Source organism: Buteo buteo, chromosome 18 (genome assembly GCF_964188355.1).
Source record: "Buteo buteo chromosome 18, bButBut1.hap1.1, whole genome shotgun sequence".
In the NCBI taxonomy this organism is placed as follows: Eukaryota; Metazoa; Chordata; class Aves; order Accipitriformes; family Accipitridae; genus Buteo; species Buteo buteo.
The window spans coordinates 11,912,460-11,935,143 of NC_134188.1; positions in this window are offsets into that span (position 1 = coordinate 11,912,460).

The following is a 22,684-nucleotide window of genomic DNA, read 5'->3' on the forward strand; positions in this document are numbered from 1 at the left end:
GATGTCATATCTCATGGTGCTCGTTCTCGGCAGAGCCTGTTTCCGAAAAGGCAAACGTCTGGCTATTCCTCCTACGAGGAAGGAGACAGCCCTGAAAGCTGTTGCTGGTCTTCACCTTCCCGTGGTAGCCCACACACAGGAACAACAGCACTAGGGATAAGTGCTTTCCCAGAGATGTCATATCTCATGGTGCTCGTTCACGACAGAGCCTTATTCCGAAAAGACATACGACTGGCTCCTTCTCCCACAAGGAATGTGCCAGCCCTGAAAGCTGTTGCTGGTCCTGACCTTCCCATAGTAGCCCATACACAGGAACAACAGTACTGGGGATCTGTGCTTTCCCACAAATGTCATGTGTCATGGTGCTCGGTCTCGGCAGAGCCTGTTTCCGAAAAGGCAAACGTCTGGCTATTCCTCCTACGAGGAAGGAGACAGCCCTGTAAGCTGTTGCTGGTGTTTACCTTCCCTTGGTGACCTACTCACAGGCACAACAGCACTGGGGATCTGTGCTTTCCCAGAGATGTCATATCTCATGGTGCTCGTTCTCGGCAGAGCCTGTTTCCGAAAAGGCAAACGTCTGGCTATTCCTCCTACGAGGAAGGAGACAGCCCTGAAAGCTGTTGCTGGTCTTCACCTTCCCGTGGTAGCCCACACACAGGAACAACAGCACTAGGGATAAGTGCTTTCCCAGAGATGTCATATCTCATGGTGCTCGTTCACGACAGAGCCTGTTTCCGAAAAGACATACGACTGGCTCCTTCTCCCACAAGGAATGTGCCAGCCCTGAAAGCTGTTGCTGGTCCTGACCTTCCCATAGTAGCCCATACACAGGAACAACAGTACTGGGGATCTGTGCTTTCCCACAAATGTCATGTGTCATGGTGCTCGGTCTCGGCAGAGCCTGTTTCCGAAAAGGCAAACGTCTGGCTATTCCTCCTACGAGGAAGGAGACAGCCCTGTAAGCTGTTGCTGGTGTTTACCTTCCCTTGGTGACCTACTCACAGGCACAACAACACTGGGGATCTGTGCTTTCCCAGAGATGTCATATCTCATGGTGCTCGTTCTCGGCAGAGCCTGTTTCCGAAAAGACATACGACCGGCTCCTTCTCCCACAAGGAATGTGCCAGCCCTGAAAGCGGTTGCTGGTCTTCACCTTCCCTTGGTAGCCACACACAGGAATAACAGCACTAGGGATCTGTGCTTTCCCAGAGATGTCATATCTCATGGTGCTCGTCCTCGGCAGAGCCTGTTTCCGAAAAGGCAAACGTCTGGCTATTCCTCCTACGAGGAAGGAGACAGCCCTGAAAGCTGTTGCTGGTCTTCACCTTCCCGTGGTAGCCCACACACAGGAACAACAGCACTAGGGATAAGTGCTTTCCCAGAGATGTCATATCTCATGGTGCTCGTTCACGACAGAGCCTGTTTCCGAAAAGACATACGACTGGCTCCTTCTCCCACAAGGAATGTGCCAGCCCTGAAAGCTGTTGCTGGTCCTGACCTTCCCATAGTAGCCCATACACAGGAACAACAGTACTGGGGATCTGTGCTTTCCCACAAATGTCATGTGTCATGGTGCTCGGTCTCGGCAGAGCCTGTTTCCGAAAAGGCAAACGTCTGGCTATTCCTCCTACGAGGAAGGAGACAGCCCTGTAAGCTGTTGCTGGTGTTTACCTTCCCTTGGTGACCTACTCACAGGCACAACAGCACTGGGGATCTGTGCTTTCCCAGAGATGTCATATCTCATGGTGCTCGTTCTCGGCAGAGCCTGTTTCCGAAAAGGCAAACGTCTGGCTATTCCTCCTACGAGGAAGGAGACAGCCCTGAAAGCTGTTGCTGGTCTTCACCTTCCCGTGGTAGCCCACACACAGGAACAACAGCACTAGGGATAAGTGCTTTCCCAGAGATGTCATATCTCATGGTGCTCGTTCACGACAGAGCCTGATTCCGAAAAGGCAAACGACTGGCTCCAACTCCCACAATGAATGTGCCAGCCCTGAAAGCTGTTGCTGGTCTTCACCTTCCCTTGGCATCCTACTAACAGGAATAACAGCACTAGGGATCTGTGCTTTCCCAGAGATGTCATATCTCATGGTGCTCGTCCTCGGCAGAGCCTGTTTCCGAAAAGGCAAACGTCTGGCTATTCCTCCTACGAGGAAGGAGACAGCCCTGAAAGCTGTTGCTGGTCTTCACCTTCCCGTGGTAGCCCACACACAGGAACAACAGCACTAGGGATAAGTGCTTTCCCAGAGATGTCATATCTCATGGTGCTCGTTCACGACAGAGCCTGTTTCCGAAAAGACATACGACTGGCTCCTTCTCCCACAAGGAATGTGCCAGCCCTGAAAGCTGTTGCTGGTCCTGACCTTCCCATAGTAGCCCATACACAGGAACAACAGTACTGGGGATCTGTGCTTTCCCACAAATGTCATGTGTCATGGTGCTCGGTCTCGGCAGAGCCTGTTTCCGAAAAGGCAAACGTCTGGCTATTCCTCCTACGAGGAAGGAGACAGCCCTGTAAGCTGTTGCTGGTGTTTACCTTCCCTTGGTGACCTACTCACAGGCACAACAGCACTGGGGATCTGTGCTTTCCCAGAGATGTCATATCTCATGGTGCTCGTTCTCGGCAGAGCCTGTTTCCGAAAAGGCAAACGTCTGGCTATTCCTCCTACGAGGAAGGAGACAGCCCTGAAAGCTGTTGCTGGTCTTCACCTTCCCGTGGTAGCCCACACACAGGAACAACAGCACTAGGGATAAGTGCTTTCCCAGAGATGTCATATCTCATGGTGCTCGTTCACGACAGAGCCTGTTTCCGAAAAGACATACGACTGGCTCCTTCTCCCACAAGGAATGTGCCAGCCCTGAAAGCTGTTGCTGGTCCTGACCTTCCCATAGTAGCCCATACACAGGAACAACAGTACTGGGGATCTGTGCTTTCCCACAAATGTCATGTGTCATGGTGCTCGGTCTCGGCAGAGCCTGTTTCCGAAAAGGCAAACGTCTGGCTATTCCTCCTACGAGGAAGGAGACAGCCCTGTAAGCTGTTGCTGGTGTTTACCTTCCCTTGGTGACCTACTCACAGGCACAACAGCACTGGGGATCTGTGCTTTCCCAGAGATGTCATATCTCATGGTGCTCGTTCTCGGCAGAGCCTGTTTCCGAAAAGGCAAACGTCTGGCTATTCCTCCTACGAGGAAGGAGACAGCCCTGAAAGCTGTTGCTGGTCTTCACCTTCCCGTGGTAGCCCACACACAGGAACAACAGCACTAGGGATAAGTGCTTACCCAGAGATGTCATATCTCATGGTGCTCGTTCACGACAGAGCCTGTTTCCGAAAAGACATACGACTGGCTCCTTCTCCCACAAGGAATGTGCCAGCCCTGAAAGCTGTTGCTGGTCCTGACCTTCCCATAGTAGCCCATACACAGGAACAACAGTACTGGGGATCTGTGCTTTCCCACAAATGTCATGTGTCATGGTGCTCGGTCTCGGCAGAGCCTGTTTCCGAAAAGGCAAACGGATGGCTCCTTCTCCCACAAGGAATGTGCCAGCCCTGAAAGCTGTTGCTGGTCTTCACCTTCCCTTGGCATCCTACTCACAGGCACAACAGCACTGGGGATCTGTGCTTTCCCAGAGATGTCATATCTCATGGTGCTCGTTCTCGGCAGAGCCTGTTTCCGAAAAGACATACGACCGGCTCCTTCTCCCACAAGGAATGTGCCAGCCCTGAAAGCGGTTGCTGGTCTTCACCTTCCCGTGGTAGCCCACACACAGGAATAACAGCACTAGGGATCTGTGCTTTCCCAGAGATGTCATATCTCATGGTGCTCGTTCTCCGTAAAGCATCTTTCCGAAAAGGCAAACGTCTGGCTATTCCTGCTACGAGGAAGGAGACAGCCATGAAAGCTGTTGCTGGTCTTCATCTTCCCGTGGTAGCCCACACACAGGAACAACAGCACTAGGGATAAGTGCTTTCCCAGAGATGTCATATCTCATGGTGCTCGTCCTCGGCAGAGCCTGTTTCCGAAAAGGCAAACGTCTGGCTATTCCTCCTACGAGGAAGGAGACAGCCCTGAAAGCTGTTGCTGGTCTTCACCTTCCCGTGGTAGCGCACACACAGGAACAACAGCACTAGGGATAAGTGCTTTCCCAGAGATGTCATATCTCATGGTGCTCGTCCTCGGCAGAGCCTGTTTCCGAAAAGGCAAACGTCTGGCTATTCCTGCTACGAGGAATGTGCAAGCCCTGAAAGCTGTTGCTGGTCTTCACCTTCCCGTGGTAGCCCACACACAGGAATAACAGCACTAGGGATCTGTGCTTTCCCAGAGATGTCATATCTCATGGTGCTCGTCCTCGGCAGAGCCTGTTTCCGAAAAGACATACGACCGGCTCCTTCTCCCACAAGGAATGTGCCAGCCCTGAAAGCGGTTGCTGGTCTTCACCTTCCCTTGGTAGCCCACACACAGGAATAACAGCACTAGGGATCTGTGCTTTCCCAGAGATGTCATATCTCATGGTGCTCGTCCTCGGCAGAGCCTGTTTCCGAAAAGGCAAACGTCTGGCTATTCCTCCTACGAGGAAGGAGACAGCCCTGAAAGCTGTTGCTGGTCTTCACCTTCCCGTGGTAGCCCACACACAGGAACAACAGCACTAGGGATAAGTGCTTTCCCAGAGATGTCATATCTCATGGTGCTCGTTCACGACAGAGCCTGTTTCCGAAAAGACATACGACTGGCTCCTTCTCCCACAAGGAATGTGCCAGCCCTGAAAGCTGTTGCTGGTCCTGACCTTCCCATAGTAGCCCATACACAGGAACAACAGTACTGGGGATCTGTGCTTTCCCACAAATGTCATGTGTCATGGTGCTCGGTCTCGGCAGAGCCTGTTTCCGAAAAGGCAAACGTCTGGCTATTCCTCCTACGAGGAAGGAGACAGCCCTGTAAGCTGTTGCTGGTGTTTACCTTCCCTTGGTGACCTACTCACAGGCACAACAACACTGGGGATCTGTGCTTTCCCAGAGATGTCATATCTCATGGTGCTCGTCCTCGGCAGAGCCTGTTTCTGAAAAGGCAAACGACTGGCTCCTTCTCCCACAAGGAATGTGCCAGCCCTGAAAGCTGTTGCTGGTGTTTACCTTCCCTTGGTAGCCCACACACAGGAATAACAGCACTAGGGATCTGTGCTTTCCCAGAGATGTCATATCTCATGGTGCTCGTTCTCGGCAGAGCCTGTTTCCGAAAAGGCAAACGTCTGGCTATTCCTCCTACGAGGAAGGAGACAGCCCTGAAAGCTGTTGCTGGTCTTCACCTTCCCGTGGTAGCCCACACACAGGAACAACAGCACTAGGGATAAGTGCTTTCCCAGAGATGTCATATCTCATGGTGCTTGTTCTCGGCAGAGCCTGTTTCCGAAAAGGCAAACGTCTGGCTATTCCTTTTACGAGGAATGTGCCAGCCCTGAAAGCTGTTGCTGGTCTTTACCTTCCCGTGGCGACATACTCACAATAGCAACAGCACTAGGGATAAGTGCTTTCCCAGAGATGTCATGTCTCATGGTGCTCGGTCTCGGCAGAGCCTGTTTCCGAAAAGGCAAACGACTGGCTCCTTCTCCCACAAGGAATGTGCCAGCCCTGAAAGCTGTTGCTGGTCTTCACCTTCCCTTGGCATCCTACTCACATGCACAACAGCACTGGGGATCTGTGCTTTCCCAGAGATGTCATATCTCATGGTGCTCGTTCTCGGCAGAGCCTGTTTCCGAAAAGACATACGACCGGCTCCTTCTCCCACAAGGAATGTGCCAGCCCTGAAAGCGGTTGCTGGTCTTCACCTTCCCTTGGTAGCCCACACACAGGAACAACAGCACTAGGGATAAGTGCTTTCCCAGAGATGTCATATCTCATGGTGCTCGTCCTCGGCAGAGCCTGTTTCCGAAAAGGCAAACGTCTGGCTATTCCTCCTACGAGGAAGGAGACAGCCCTGAAAGCTGTTGCTGGTCTTCACCTTCCCGTGGTAGCGCACACACAGGAACAACAGCACTAGGGATAAGTGCTTTCCCAGAGATGTCATATCTCATGGTGCTCGTCCTCGGCAGAGCCTGTTTCCGAAAAGGCAAACGTCTGGCTATTCATCCTACGAGGAAGGAGACAGCCCTGAAAGCTGTTGCTGGTCTTCACCTTCCCGTGGTAGCCCACACACAGGAACAACAGCACTAGGGATAAGTGCTTACCCAGAGATGTCATATCTCATGGTGCTCGTTCTCGGCAGAGCCTGTTTCCGAAAAGACATACGACCGGCTCCTTCTCCCACAAGGAATGTGCCAGCCCTGAAAGCGGTTGCTGGTCTTCACCTTCCCTTGGTAGCCCACACACAGGAATAACAGCACTAGGGATCTGTGCTTTCCCAGAGATGTCATATCTCATGGTGCTCGTCCTCGGCAGAGCCTGTTTCCGAAAAGGCAAACGTCTGGCTATTCCTCCTACGAGGAAGGAGACAGCCCTGAAAGCTGTTGCTGGTCTTCACCTTCCCGTGGTAGCCCACACACAGGAACAACAGCACTAGGGATAAGTGCTTTCCCAGAGATGTCATATCTCATGGTGCTCGTTCACGACAGAGCCTGTTTCCGAAAAGACATACGACTGGCTCCTTCTCCCACAAGGAATGTGCCAGCCCTGAAAGCTGTTGCTGGTCCTGACCTTCCCATAGTAGCCCATACACAGGAACAACAGTACTGGGGATCTGTGCTTTCCCACAAATGTCATGTGTCATGGTGCTCGGTCTCGGCAGAGCCTGTTTCCGAAAAGGCAAACGTCTGGCTATTCCTCCTACGAGGAAGGAGACAGCCCTGTAAGCTGTTGCTGGTGTTTACCTTCCCTTGGTGACCTACTCACAGGCACAACAGCACTGGGGATCTGTGCTTTCCCAGAGATGTCATATCTCATGGTGCTCGTTCTCGGCAGAGCCTGTTTCCGAAAAGACAAACGTCTGGCTATTCATCCTACGAGGAAGGAGACAGCCCTGAAAGCTGTTACTGGTCTTCACCTTCCCGTGGTAGCCCACACAGCGGAACAACAGCACTAGGGATAAGTGCTTTCCCAGAGATGTCATATCTCATGGTGCTTGGTCTCGGCAGAGCCTGTTTCTGAAAAGGCAAACGACTGGCTCCTTCTCCCACAAGGAATGTGCCAGCCCTGAAAGCTGTTGCTGGTGTTTACCTTCCCTTGGTAGCCCACACACAGGAATAACAGCACTAGGGATCTGTGCTTTCCCAGAGATGTCATATCTCATGGTGCTTGTTCTCGGCAGAGCCTGTTTCCGAAAAGGCAAACGTCTGGCTATTCCTTTTACGAGGAATGTGCCAGCCCTGAAAGCTGTTGCTGGTCTTTACCTTCCCGTGGCGACATACTCACAATAGCAACAGCACTAGGGATAAGTGCTTTCCCAGAGATGTCATGTCTCATGGTGCTCGGTCTCGGCAGAGCCTGTTTCCGAAAAGGCAAACGACTGGCTCCTTCTCCCACAAGGAATGTGCCAGCCCTGAAAGCTGTTGCTGGTCTTCACCTTCCCTTGGCATCCTACTCACATGCACAACAGCACTGGGGATCTGTGCTTTCCCAGAGATGTCATATCTCATGGTGCTCGTTCTCGGCAGAGCCTGTTTCCGAAAAGACATACGACCGGCTCCTTCTCCCACAAGGAATGTGCCAGCCCTGAAAGCGGTTGCTGGTCTTCACCTTCCCTTGGTAGCCCACACACAGGAACAACAGCACTAGGGATAAGTGCTTTCCCAGAGATGTCATATCTCATGGTGCTCGTCCTCGGCAGAGCCTGTTTCCGAAAAGGCAAACGTCTGGCTATTCCTCCTACGAGGAAGGAGACAGCCCTGAAAGCTGTTGCTGGTCTTCACCTTCCCGTGGTAGCGCACACACAGGAACAACAGCACTAGGGATAAGTGCTTTCCCAGAGATGTCATATCTCATGGTGCTCGTCCTCGGCAGAGCCTGTTTCCGAAAAGGCAAACGTCTGGCTATTCATCCTACGAGGAAGGAGACAGCCCTGAAAGCTGTTGCTGGTCTTCACCTTCCCGTGGTAGCCCACACACAGGAACAACAGCACTAGGGATAAGTGCTTACCCAGAGATGTCATATCTCATGGTGCTCGTTCTCGGCAGAGCCTGTTTCCGAAAAGACATACGACCGGCTCCTTCTCCCACAAGGAATGTGCCAGCCCTGAAAGCGGTTGCTGGTCTTCACCTTCCCTTGGTAGCCCACACACAGGAATAACAGCACTAGGGATCTGTGCTTTCCCAGAGATGTCATATCTCATGGTGCTCGTCCTCGGCAGAGCCTGTTTCCGAAAAGGCAAACGTCTGGCTATTCCTCCTACGAGGAAGGAGACAGCCCTGAAAGCTGTTGCTGGTCTTCACCTTCCCGTGGTAGCCCACACACAGGAACAACAGCACTAGGGATAAGTGCTTTCCCAGAGATGTCATATCTCATGGTGCTCGTTCACGACAGAGCCTGTTTCCGAAAAGACATACGACTGGCTCCTTCTCCCACAAGGAATGTGCCAGCCCTGAAAGCTGTTGCTGGTCCTGACCTTCCCATAGTAGCCCATACACAGGAACAACAGTACTGGGGATCTGTGCTTTCCCACAAATGTCATGTGTCATGGTGCTCGGTCTCGGCAGAGCCTGTTTCCGAAAAGGCAAACGTCTGGCTATTCCTCCTACGAGGAAGGAGACAGCCCTGTAAGCTGTTGCTGGTGTTTACCTTCCCTTGGTGACCTACTCACAGGCACAACAGCACTGGGGATCTGTGCTTTCCCAGAGATGTCATATCTCATGGTGCTCGTTCTCGGCAGAGCCTGTTTCCGAAAAGACAAACGTCTGGCTATTCATCCTACGAGGAAGGAGACAGCCCTGAAAGCTGTTACTGGTCTTCACCTTCCCGTGGTAGCCCACACAGCGGAACAACAGCACTAGGGATAAGTGCTTTCCCAGAGATGTCATATCTCATGGTGCTTGGTCTCGGCAGAGCCTGTTTCTGAAAAGGCAAACGTCTGGCTATTCCTCCTACGAGGAAGGAGACAGCCCTGAAAGCTGTTGCTGGTCTTCACCTTCCCGTGGTAGCCCACACACAGGAACAACAGCACTAGGGATAAGTGCTTTCCCAGAGATGTCATATCTCATGGTGCTCGTTCACGACAGAGCCTGTTTCCGAAAAGACATACGACTGGCTCCTTCTACCACAAGGAATGTGCCAGCCCTGAAAGCTGTTGCTGGTCCTGACCTTCCCATAGTAGCCCATACACAGGAACAACAGTACTGGGGATCTGTGCTTTCCCACAAATGTCATTTGTCATGGTGCTCGGTCTCGGCAGAGCCTGTTTCCGAAAAGGCAAACGTCTGGCTATTCCTGCTACGAGGAAGGAGACAGCCATGAAAGCTGTTGCTGGTCTTCACCTTCCCGTGGTAGCCCACACACAGGAACAACAGCACTAGGGATAAGTGCTTTCCCAGAGATGTCATATCTCATGGTGCTCGTCCTCGGCAGACCCTGTTTCCGAAAAGGCAAACGTCTGGCTATTCATCCTACGAGGAAGGAGACAGCCCTGAAAGCTGTTGCTGGTCTTCACCTTCCCGTGGTAGCCCACACACAGGAACAACAGCACTAGGGATAAGTGCTTTCCCAGAGATGTCATATCTCATGGTGCTCGTCCTCGGCAGACCCTGTTTCCGAAAAGGCAAACGTCTGGCTATTCCTGCTACGAGGAATGTGCAAGCCCTGAAAGCTGTTGCTGGTCTTCACCTTCCCGTGGTAGCGCACACACAGGAACAACAGCACTAGGGATAAGTGCTTTCCCAGAGATGTCATATCTCATGGTGCTCGTTCTCGGCAGAGCCTGTTTCCGAAAAGACATACGACCGGCTCCTTCTCCCACAAGGAATGTGCCAGCCCTGAAAGCGGTTGCTGGTCTTCACCTTCCCTTGGTAGCCACACACAGGAATAACAGCACTAGGGATCTGTGCTTTCCCAGAGATGTCATATCTCATGGTGCTCGTCCTCGGCAGAGCCTGTTTCCGAAAAGGCAAACGTCTGGCTATTCCTCCTACGAGGAAGGAGACAGCCCTGAAAGCTGTTGCTGGTCTTCACCTTCCCGTGGTAGCCCACACACAGGAACAACAGCACTAGGGATAAGTGCTTTCCCAGAGATGTCATATCTCATGGTGCTCGTTCACGACAGAGCCTGTTTCCGAAAAGACATACGACTGGCTCCTTCTCCCACAAGGAATGTGCCAGCCCTGAAAGCTGTTGCTGGTCCTGACCTTCCCATAGTAGCCCATACACAGGAACAACAGTACTGGGGATCTGTGCTTTCCCACAAATGTCATGTGTCATGGTGCTCGGTCTCGGCAGAGCCTGTTTCCGAAAAGGCAAACGTCTGGCTATTCCTCCTACGAGGAAGGAGACAGCCCTGTAAGCTGTTGCTGGTGTTTACCTTCCCTTGGTGACCTACTCACAGGCACAACAGCACTGGGGATCTGTGCTTTCCCAGAGATGTCATATCTCATGGTGCTCGTTCTCGGCAGAGCCTGTTTCCGAAAAGGCAAACGTCTGGCTATTCCTCCTACGAGGAAGGAGACAGCCCTGAAAGCTGTTGCTGGTCTTCACCTTCCCGTGGTAGCCCACACACAGGAACAACAGCACTAGGGATAAGTGCTTTCCCAGAGATGTCATATCTCATGGTGCTCGTTCACGACAGAGCCTTATTCCGAAAAGGCAAACGACTGGCTCCAACTCCCACAATGAATGTGCCAGCCCTGAAAGCTGTTGCTGGTCTTCACCTTCCCTTGGCATCCTACTAACAGGAATAACAGCACTAGGGATCTGTGCTTTCCCAGAGATGTCATATCTCATGGTGCTCGTCCTCGGCAGAGCCTGTTTCCGAAAAGGCAAACGTCTGGCTATTCCTCCTACGAGGAAGGAGACAGCCCTGAAAGCTGTTGCTGGTCTTCACCTTCCCGTGGTAGCCCACACACAGGAACAACAGCACTAGGGATAAGTGCTTTCCCAGAGATGTCATATCTCATGGTGCTCGTTCACGACAGAGCCTGTTTCCGAAAAGACATACGACTGGCTCCTTCTCCCACAAGGAATGTGCCAGCCCTGAAAGCTGTTGCTGGTCCTGACCTTCCCATAGTAGCCCATACACAGGAACAACAGTACTGGGGATCTGTGCTTTCCCACAAATGTCATGTGTCATGGTGCTCGGTCTCGGCAGAGCCTGTTTCCGAAAAGGCAAACGTCTGGCTATTCCTCCTACGAGGAAGGAGACAGCCCTGTAAGCTGTTGCTGGTGTTTACCTTCCCTTGGTGACCTACTCACAGGCACAACAGCACTGGGGATCTGTGCTTTCCCAGAGATGTCATATCTCATGGTGCTCGTTCTCGGCAGAGCCTGTTTCCGAAAAGGCAAACGTCTGGCTATTCCTCCTACGAGGAAGGAGACAGCCCTGAAAGCTGTTGCTGGTCTTCACCTTCCCGTGGTAGCCCACACACAGGAACAACAGCACTAGGGATAAGTGCTTTCCCAGAGATGTCATATCTCATGGTGCTCGTTCACGACAGAGCCTGTTTCCGAAAAGACATACGACTGGCTCCTTCTCCCACAAGGAATGTGCCAGCCCTGAAAGCTGTTGCTGGTCCTGACCTTCCCATAGTAGCCCATACACAGGAACAACAGTACTGGGGATCTGTGCTTTCCCACAAATGTCATGTGTCATGGTGCTCGGTCTCGGCAGAGCCTGTTTCCGAAAAGGCAAACGTCTGGCTATTCCTCCTACGAGGAAGGAGACAGCCCTGTAAGCTGTTGCTGGTGTTTACCTTCCCTTGGTGACCTACTCACAGGCACAACAGCACTGGGGATCTGTGCTTTCCCAGAGATGTCATATCTCATGGTGCTCGTTCTCGGCAGAGCCTGTTTCCGAAAAGGCAAACGTCTGGCTATTCCTCCTACGAGGAAGGAGACAGCCCTGAAAGCTGTTGCTGGTCTTCACCTTCCCGTGGTAGCCCACACACAGGAACAACAGCACTAGGGATAAGTGCTTACCCAGAGATGTCATATCTCATGGTGCTCGTTCACGACAGAGCCTGTTTCCGAAAAGACATACGACTGGCTCCTTCTCCCACAAGGAATGTGCCAGCCCTGAAAGCTGTTGCTGGTCCTGACCTTCCCATAGTAGCCCATACACAGGAACAACAGTACTGGGGATCTGTGCTTTCCCACAAATGTCATGTGTCATGGTGCTCGGTCTCGGCAGAGCCTGTTTCCGAAAAGGCAAACGGATGGCTCCTTCTCCCACAAGGAATGTGCCAGCCCTGAAAGCTGTTGCTGGTCTTCACCTTCCCTTGGCATCCTACTCACAGGCACAACAGCACTGGGGATCTGTGCTTTCCCAGAGATGTCATATCTCATGGTGCTCGTTCTCGGCAGAGCCTGTTTCCGAAAAGACATATGACCGGCTCCTTCTCCCACAAGGAATGTGCCAGCCCTGAAAGCGGTTGCTGGTCTTCACCTTCCCGTGGTAGCCCACACACAGGAATAACAGCACTAGGGATCTGTGCTTTCCCAGAGATGTCATATCTCATGGTGCTCGTTCTCCGTAAAGCATCTTTCCGAAAAGGCAAACGGATGGCTATTCCTGCTACGAGGAAGGAGACAGCCATGAAAGCTGTTGCTAGTCTTCATCTTCCCGTGGTAGCCCACACACAGGAACAACAGCACTAGGGATAAGTGCTTTCCCAGAGATGTCATATCTCATGGTGCTCGTCCTCGGCAGAGCCTGTTTCCGAAAAGGCAAACGTCTGGCTATTCCTCCTACGAGGAAGGAGACAGCCCTGAAAGCTGTTGCTGGTCTTCACCTTCCCGTGGTAGCGCACACACAGGAACAACAGCACTAGGGATAAGTGCTTTCCCAGAGATGTCATATCTCATGGTGCTCGTCCTCGGCAGAGCCTGTTTCCGAAAAGGCAAACGTCTGGCTATTCCTGCTACGAGGAATGTGCAAGCCCTGAAAGCTGTTGCTGGTCTTCACCTTCCCGTGGTAGCCCACACACAGGAATAACAGCACTAGGGATCTGTGCTTTCCCAGAGATGTCATATCTCATGGTGCTCGTCCTCGGCAGAGCCTGTTTCCGAAAAGACATACGACCGGCTCCTTCTCCCACAAGGAATGTGCCAGCCCTGAAAGCGGTTGCTGGTCTTCACCTTCCCTTGGTAGCCCACACACAGGAATAACAGCACTAGGGATCTGTGCTTTCCCAGAGATGTCATATCTCATGGTGCTCGTCCTCGGCAGAGCCTGTTTCCGAAAAGGCAAACGTCTGGCTATTCCTCCTACGAGGAAGGAGACAGCCCTGAAAGCTGTTGCTGGTCTTCACCTTCCCGTGGTAGCCCACACACAGGAACAACAGCACTAGGGATAAGTGCTTACCCAGAGATGTCATATCTCATGGTGCTCGTTCACGACAGAGCCTGTTTCCGAAAAGACATACGACTGGCTCCTTCTCCCACAAGGAATGTGCCAGCCCTGAAAGCTGTTGCTGGTCCTGACCTTCCCATAGTAGCCCATACACAGGAACAACAGTACTGGGGATCTGTGCTTTCCCACAAATGTCATGTGTCATGGTGCTCGGTCTCGGCAGAGCCTGTTTCCGAAAAGGCAAACGTCTGGCTATTCCTCCTACGAGGAAGGAGACAGCCCTGTAAGCTGTTGCTGGTGTTTACCTTCCCTTGGTGACCTACTCACAGGCACAACAACACTGGGGATCTGTGCTTTCCCAGAGATGTCATATCTCATGGTGCTCGTCCTCGGCAGAGCCTGTTTCTGAAAAGGCAAACGACTGGCTCCTTCTCCCACAAGGAATGTGCCAGCCCTGAAAGCTGTTGCTGGTGTTTACCTTCCCTTGGTAGCCCACACACAGGAATAACAGCACTAGGGATCTGTGCTTTCCCAGAGATGTCATATCTCATGGTGCTCGTTCTCGGCAGAGCCTGTTTCCGAAAAGGCAAACGTCTGGCTATTCCTCCTACGAGGAAGGAGACAGCCCTGAAAGCTGTTGCTGGTCTTCACCTTCCCGTGGTAGCCCACACACAGGAACAACAGCACTAGGGATAAGTGCTTTCCCAGAGATGTCATATCTCATGGTGCTTGTTCTCGGCAGAGCCTGTTTCCGAAAAGGCAAACGTCTGGCTATTCCTTTTACGAGGAATGTGCCAGCCCTGAAAGCTGTTGCTGGTCTTTACCTTCCCGTGGCGACATACTCACAATAGCAACAGCACTAGGGATAAGTGCTTTCCCAGAGATGTCATGTCTCATGGTGCTCGGTCTCGGCAGAGCCTGTTTCCGAAAAGGCAAACGACTGGCTCCTTCTCCCACAAGGAATGTGCCAGCCCTGAAAGCTGTTGCTGGTCTTCACCTTCCCTTGGCATCCTACTCACATGCACAACAGCACTGGGGATCTGTGCTTTCCCAGAGATGTCATATCTCATGGTGCTCGTTCTCGGCAGAGCCTGTTTCCGAAAAGACATACGACCGGCTCCTTCTCCCACAAGGAATGTGCCAGCCCTGAAAGCGGTTGCTGGTCTTCACCTTCCCTTGGTAGCCCACACACAGGAACAACAGCACTAGGGATAAGTGCTTTCCCAGAGATGTCATATCTCATGGTGCTCGTCCTCGGCAGAGCCTGTTTCCGAAAAGGCAAACGTCTGGCTATTCCTCCTACGAGGAAGGAGACAGCCCTGAAAGCTGTTGCTGGTCTTCACCTTCCCGTGGTAGCGCACACACAGGAACAACAGCACTAGGGATAAGTGCTTTCCCAGAGATGTCATATCTCATGGTGCTCGTCCTCGGCAGAGCCTGTTTCCGAAAAGGCAAACGTCTGGCTATTCATCCTACGAGGAAGGAGACAGCCCTGAAAGCTGTTGCTGGTCTTCACCTTCCCGTGGTAGCCCACACACAGGAACAACAGCACTAGGGATAAGTGCTTACCCAGAGATGTCATATCTCATGGTGCTCGTTCTCGGCAGAGCCTGTTTCCGAAAAGACATACGACCGGCTCCTTCTCCCACAAGGAATGTGCCAGCCCTGAAAGCGGTTGCTGGTCTTCACCTTCCCTTGGTAGCCCACACACAGGAATAACAGCACTAGGGATCTGTGCTTTCCCAGAGATGTCATATCTCATGGTGCTCGTCCTCGGCAGAGCCTGTTTCCGAAAAGGCAAACGTCTGGCTATTCCTCCTACGAGGAAGGAGACAGCCCTGAAAGCTGTTGCTGGTCTTCACCTTCCCGTGGTAGCCCACACACAGGAACAACAGCACTAGGGATAAGTGCTTTCCCAGAGATGTCATATCTCATGGTGCTCGTTCACGACAGAGCCTGTTTCCGAAAAGACATACGACTGGCTCCTTCTCCCACAAGGAATGTGCCAGCCCTGAAAGCTGTTGCTGGTCCTGACCTTCCCATAGTAGCCCATACACAGGAACAACAGTACTGGGGATCTGTGCTTTCCCACAAATGTCATGTGTCATGGTGCTCGGTCTCGGCAGAGCCTGTTTCCGAAAAGGCAAACGTCTGGCTATTCCTCCTACGAGGAAGGAGACAGCCCTGTAAGCTGTTGCTGGTGTTTACCTTCCCTTGGTGACCTACTCACAGGCACAACAGCACTGGGGATCTGTGCTTTCCCAGAGATGTCATATCTCATGGTGCTCGTTCTCGGCAGAGCCTGTTTCCGAAAAGACAAACGTCTGGCTATTCATCCTACGAGGAAGGAGACAGCCCTGAAAGCTGTTACTGGTCTTCACCTTCCCGTGGTAGCCCACACAGCGGAACAACAGCACTAGGGATAAGTGCTTTCCCAGAGATGTCATATCTCATGGTGCTTGGTCTCGGCAGAGCCTGTTTCTGAAAAGGCAAACGACTGGCTCCTTCTCCCACAAGGAATGTGCCAGCCCTGAAAGCTGTTGCTGGTGTTTACCTTCCCTTGGTAGCCCACACACAGGAATAACAGCACTAGGGATCTGTGCTTTCCCAGAGATGTCATATCTCATGGTGCTCGTTCTCGGCAGAGCCTGTTTCCGAAAAGGCAAACGTCTGGCTATTCCTCCTACGAGGAAGGAGACAGCCCTGAAAGCTGTTGCTGGTCTTCACCTTCCCGTGGTAGCCCACACACAGGAACAACAGCACTAGGGATAAGTGCTTTCCCAGAGATGTCATATCTCATGGTGCTTGTTCTCGGCAGAGCCTGTTTCCGAAAAAGCAAACGTCTGGCTATTCCTCCTACGAGGAAGGAGACAGCCCTGAAAGCTGTTGCTGGTCTTCACCTTCCCGTGGTAGCCCACACACAGGAACAACAGCACTAGGGATAAGTGCTTACCCAGAGATGTCATATCTCATGGTGCTCGTTCTCGGCTGAGCCTGTTTCCGAAAAGACATACGACCGGCTCCTTCTCCCACAAGGAATGTGCCAGCCCTGAAAGCGGTTGCTGGTCTTCACCTTCCCTTGGTAGCCCACACACAGGAATAACAGCACTAGGGATCTGTGCTTTCCCAGAGATGTCATATCTCATGGTGCTCGTCCTCGGCAGAGCCTGTTTCCGAAAAGGCAAACGTCTGGCTATTCCTCCTACGAGGAAGGAGACAGCCCTGAAAGCTGTTGCTGGTCTTCACCTTCCCGTGGTAGCCCACACACAGGAACAACAGCACTAGGGATAAGTGCTTTCCCAGAGATGTCATATCTCATGGTGCTCGTTCACGACAGAGCCTGTTTCCGAAAAGACATACGACTGGCTCCTTCTCCCACAAGGAATGTGCCAGCCCTGAAAGCTGTTGCTGGTCCTGACCTTCCCATAGTAGCCCATACACAGGAACAACAGTACTGGGGATCTGTGCTTTCCCACAAATGTCATGTGTCATGGTGCTCGGTCTCGGCAGAGCCTGTTTCCGAAAAGGCAAACGTCTGGCTATTCCTCCTACGAGGAAGGAGACAGCCCTGTAAGCTGTTGCTGGTGTTTACCTTCCCTTGGTGACCTACTCACAGGCACAACAGCACTGGGGATCTGTGCTTTCCCAGAGATGTCATATCTCATGGTGCTCGTTCTCGGCAGAGCCTGTTTCCGAAAAGACATACGACCGGCTCCTTCTCCCACAAGGAATGTGCCAGCCCTGAAAGCGGTTGCTGGTCTTCACCTTCCCTTGGTAGCCCACACACAGGAATAACAGCACTAGGGATCTGTGCTTTCCCAGAGATGTCATATCTCATGGTGCTCGTCCTCGGCAGAGCCTGTTTCCGAAAAGGCAAACGTCTGGCTATTCCTCCTACGAGGAAGGAGACAGCCCTGAAAGCTGTTGCTGGTCTTCACCTTCCCGTGGTAGCCCACACACAGGAACAACAGCACTAGGGATAAGTGCTTTCCCAGAGATGTCATATCTCATGGTGCTCGTTCACGACAGAGCCTGTTTCCGAAAAGACATACGACTGGCTCCTTCTACCACAAGGAATGTGCCAGCCCTGAAAGCTGTTGCTGGTCCTGACCTTCCCATAGTAGCCCATACACAGGAACAACAGTACTGGGGATCTGTGCTTTCCCACAAATGTCATTTGTCATGGTGCTCGGTCTCGGCAGAGCCTGTTTCCGAAAAGGCAAACGGATGGCTCCTTCTCCCACAAGGAATGTGCCAGCCCTGAAAGCTGTTGCTGGTCTTCACCTTCCCTTGGCATCCTACTCACAGGCACAACAGCACTGGGGATCTGTGCTTTCCCAGAGATGTCATATCTCATGGTGCTCGTTCTCGGCAGAGCCTGTTTCCGAAAAGACATACGACCGGCTCCTTCTCCCACAAGGAATGTGCCAGCCCTGAAAGCGGTTGCTGGTCTTCACCTTCCCTTGGTAGCCCACACACAGGAATAACAGCACTAGGGATCTGTGCTTTCCCAGAGATGTCATATCTCATGGTGCTCGTCCTCGGCAGAGCCTGTTTCCGAAAAGGCAAACGTCTGGCTATTCCTCCTACGAGGAAGGAGACAGCCCTGAAAGCTGTTGCTGGTCTTCACCTTCCCGTGGTAGCCCACACACAGGAACAACAGCACTAGGGATAAGTGCTTTCCCAGAGATGTCATATCTCATGGTGCTCGTCCTCGGCAGAGCCTGTTTCCGAAAAGGCAAACGTCTGGCTATTCCTCCTACGAGGAAGGAGACAGCCCTGAAAGCTGTTGCTGGTCTTCACCTTCCCGTGGTAGCCCACACACAGGAACAACAGCACTAGGGATAAGTGCTTACCCAGAGATGTCATATCTCATGGTGCTCGTTCTCGGCAGAGCCTGTTTCCGAAAAGACATACGACCGGCTCCTTCTCCCACAAGGAATGTGCCAGCCCTGAAAGCTGTTGCTGGTCCTGACCTTCCCATAGTAGCCCATACACAGGAACAACAGTACTGGGGATCTGTGCTTTCCCACAAATGTCATGTGTCATGGTGCTCGGTCTCGGCAGAGCCTGTTTCCGAAAAGGCAAACGTCTGGCTATTCCTCCTACGAGGAAGGAGACAGCCCTGAAAGCTGTTGCTGGTCTTCACCTTCCCGTGGTAGCCCACACACAGGAACAACAGCACTAGGGATAAGTGCTTTCCCAGAGATGTCATATCTCATGGTGCTCGTTCACGACAGAGCCTGTTTCCGAAAAGACATACGACTGGCTCCTTCTCCCACAAGGAATGTGCCAGCCCTGAAAGCTGTTGCTGGTCCTGACCTTCCCATAGTAGCCCATACACAGGAACAACAGTACTGGGGATCTGTGCTTTCCCACAAATGTCATGTGTCATGGTGCTCGGTCTCGGCAGAGCCTGTTTCCGAAAAGGCAAACGTCTGGCTATTCCTCCTACGAGGAAGGAGACAGCCCTGTAAGCTGTTGCTGGTGTTTACCTTCCCTTGGTGACCTACTCACAGGCACAACAACACTGGGGATCTGTGCTTTCCCAGAGATGTCATATCTCATGGTGCTCGTTCTCGGCAGAGCCTGTTTCCGAAAAGACATACGACCGGCTCCTTCTCCCACAAGGAATGTGCCAGCCCTGAAAGCGGTTGCTGGTCTTCACCTTCCCGTGGTAGCCCACACACAGGAATAACAGCACTAGGGATCTGTGCTTTCCCAGAGATGTCATATCTCATGGTGCTCGTCCTCGGCAGAGCCTGTTTCCGAAAAGGCAAACGTCTGGCTATTCCTCCTACGAGGAAGGAGACAGCCCTGAAAGCTGTTGCTGGTCTTCACCTTCCCGTGGTAGCCCACACACAGGAACAACAGCACTAGGGATAAGTGCTTTCCCAGAGATGTCATATCTCATGGTGCTCGTCCTCGGCAGAGCCTGTTTCCGAAAAGGCAAACGTCTGGCAATTCCTCCTACGAGGAAGGAGACAGCCCTGAAAGCTGTTGCTGGTCTTCACCTTCCCGTGGTAGCCCACACACAGGAACAACAGCACTAGGGATAAGTGCTTACCCAGAGATGTCATATCTCATGGTGCTCGTTCACGACAGAGCCTGTTTCCGAAAAGACATACGACTGGCTCCTTCTCCCACAAGGAATGTGCCAGCCCTGAAAGCTGTTGCTGGTCCTGACCTTCCCATAGTAGCCCATACACAGGAACAACAGTACTGGGGATCTGTGCTTTCCCAGAGATGTCATATCTCATGGTGCTCGGTCTCGGCAGAGCCTGTTTCCGAAAAGGCAAACGTCTGGCTATTCCTCCTACGAGGAAGGAGACAGCCCTGAAAGCTGTTGCTGGTCTTCACCTTCCCGTGGTAGCCCACACACAGGAATAACAGCACTAGGGTTCTGTGCTTTCCCAGAGATGTCATATCTCATGGTGCTCGTTCTCGGCAGAGCCTGTTTCCGAAAAGGCAAACGTCTGGCTATTCCTCCTACGAGGAAGGAGACAGCCCTGAAAGCTGTTGCTGGTCTTCACCTTCCCGTGGTAGCCCACACACAGGAACAACAGCACTAGGGATAAGTGCTTTCCCAGAGATGTCATATCTCATGGTGCTTGTTCTCGGCAGAGCCTGTTTCCGAAAAGGCAAACGTCTGGCTATTCCTTTTACGAGGAATGTGCCAGCCCTGAAAGCTGTTGCTGGTCTTTACCTTCCCGTGGCGACATACTCACAATAGCAACAGCACTAGGGATAAGTGCTTTCCCAGAGATGTCATGTCTCATGGTGCTCGGTCTCGGCAGAGCCTGTTTCTGAAAAGGCAAACGACTGGCTCCTTCTCCCACAAGGAATGTGCCAGCCCTGAAAGCTGTTGCTGGTCTTCACCTTCCCTTGGCATCCTACTCACATGCACAACAGCACTGGGGATCTGTGCTTTCCCAGAGATGTCATATCTCATGGTGCTCGTTCTCGGCAGAGCCTGTTTCCGAAAAGACATACGACCGGCTCCTTCTCCCACAAGGAATGTGCCAGCCCTGAAAGCGGTTGCTGGTCTTCACCTTCCCTTGGTAGCCCACACACAGGAACAACAGCACTAGGGATAAGTGCTTTCCCAGAGATGTCATATCTCATGGTGCTCGTCCTCGGCAGAGCCTGTTTCCGAAAAGGCAAACGTCTGGCTATTCCTCCTACGAGGAAGGAGACAGCCCTGAAAGCTGTTGCTGGTCTTCACCTTCCCGTGGTAGCCCACACACAGGAACAACAGCACTAGGGATAAGTGCTTTCCCAGAGATGTCATATCTCATGGTGCTCGTCCTCGGCAGAGCCTGTTTCCGAAAAGGCAAACGTCTGGCTATTCATCCTACGAGGAAGGAGACAGCCCTGAAAGCTGTTGCTGGTCTTCACCTTCCCGTGGTAGCCCACACACAGGAACAACAGCACTAGGGATAAGTGCTTACCCAGAGATGTCATATCTCATGGTGCTCGTTCTCGGCAGAGCCTGTTTCCGAAAAGACATACAACCGGCTCCTTCTACCACAAGGAATGTGCCAGCCCTGAAAGCGGTTGCTGGTCTTCACCTTCCCTTGGTAGCCCACACACAGGAATAACAGCACTAGGGATCTGTGCTTTCCCAGAGATGTCATATCTCATGGTGCTCGTCCTCGGCAGAGCCTGTTTCCGAAAAGGCAAACGTCTGGCTAGTCCTCCTACGAGGAAGGAGACAGCCCTGAAAGCTGTTGCTGGTCTTCACCTTCCCGTGGTAGCCCACACACAGGAACAACAGCACTAGGGATAAGTGCTTACCCAGAGATGTCATATCTCATGGTGCTCGTTCTCGGCAGAGCCTGTTTCCGAAAAGACATACGACCGGCTCCTTCTCCCACAAGGAATGTGCCAGCCCTGAAAGCGGTTGCTGGTCTTCACCTTCCCTTGGTAGCCCACACACAGGAATAACAGCACTAGGGATCTGTGCTTTCCCAGAGATGTCATATCTCATGGTGCTCGTCCTCGGCAGAGCCTGTTTCCGAAAAGGCAAACGTCTGGCTATTCCTCCTACGAGGAAGGAGACAGCCCTGAAAGCTGTTGCTGGTCTTCACCTTCCCGTGGTAGCCCACACACAGGAACAACAGCACTAGGGATAAGTGCTTTCCCAGAGATGTCATATCTCATGGTGCTCGTTCACGACAGAGCCTGTTTCCGAAAAGACATACGACTGGCTCCTTCTCCCACAAGGAATGTGCCAGCCCTGAAAGCTGTTGCTGGTCCTGACCTTCCCATAGTAGCCCATACACAGGAACAACAGTACTGGGGATCTGTGCTTTCCCAGAGATGTCATATCTCATGGTGCTCGGTCTCGGCAGAGCCTGTTTCCGAAAAGGCAAACGTCTGGCTATTCCTCCTACGAGGAAGGAGACAGCCCTGAAAGCTGTTGCTGGTCTTCACCTTCCCGTGGTAGCCCACACACAGGAATAACAGCACTAGGGTTCTGTGCTTTCCCAGAGATGTCATATCTCATGGTGCTCGTTCTCGGCAGAGCCTGTTTCCGAAAAGGCAAACGTCTGGCTATTCCTCCTACGAGGAAGGAGACAGCCCTGAAAGCTGTTGCTGGTCTTCACCTTCCCGTGGTAGCCCACACACAGGAACAACAGCACTAGGGATAAGTGCTTTCCCAGAGATGTCATATCTCATGGTGCTTGTTCTCGGCAGAGCCTGTTTCCGAAAAGGCAAACGTCTGGCTATTCCTTTTACGAGGAATGTGCCAGCCCTGAAAGCTGTTGCTGGTCTTTACCTTCCCGTGGCGACATACTCACAATAGCAACAGCACTAGGGATAAGTGCTTTCCCAGAGATGTCATGTCTCATGGTGCTCGGTCTCGGCAGAGCCTGTTTCTGAAAAGGCAAACGACTGGCTCCTTCTCCCACAAGGAATGTGCCAGCCCTGAAAGCTGTTGCTGGTCTTCACCTTCCCTTGGCATCCTACTCACATGCACAACAGCACTGGGGATCTGTGCTTTCCCAGAGATGTCATATCTCATGGTGCTCGTTCTCGGCAGAGCCTGTTTCCGAAAAGACATACGACCGGCTCCTTCTCCCACAAGGAATGTGCCAGCCCTGAAAGCGGTTGCTGGTCTTCACCTTCCCTTGGTAGCCCACACACAGGAACAACAGCACTAGGGATAAGTGCTTTCCCAGAGATGTCATATCTCATGGTGCTCG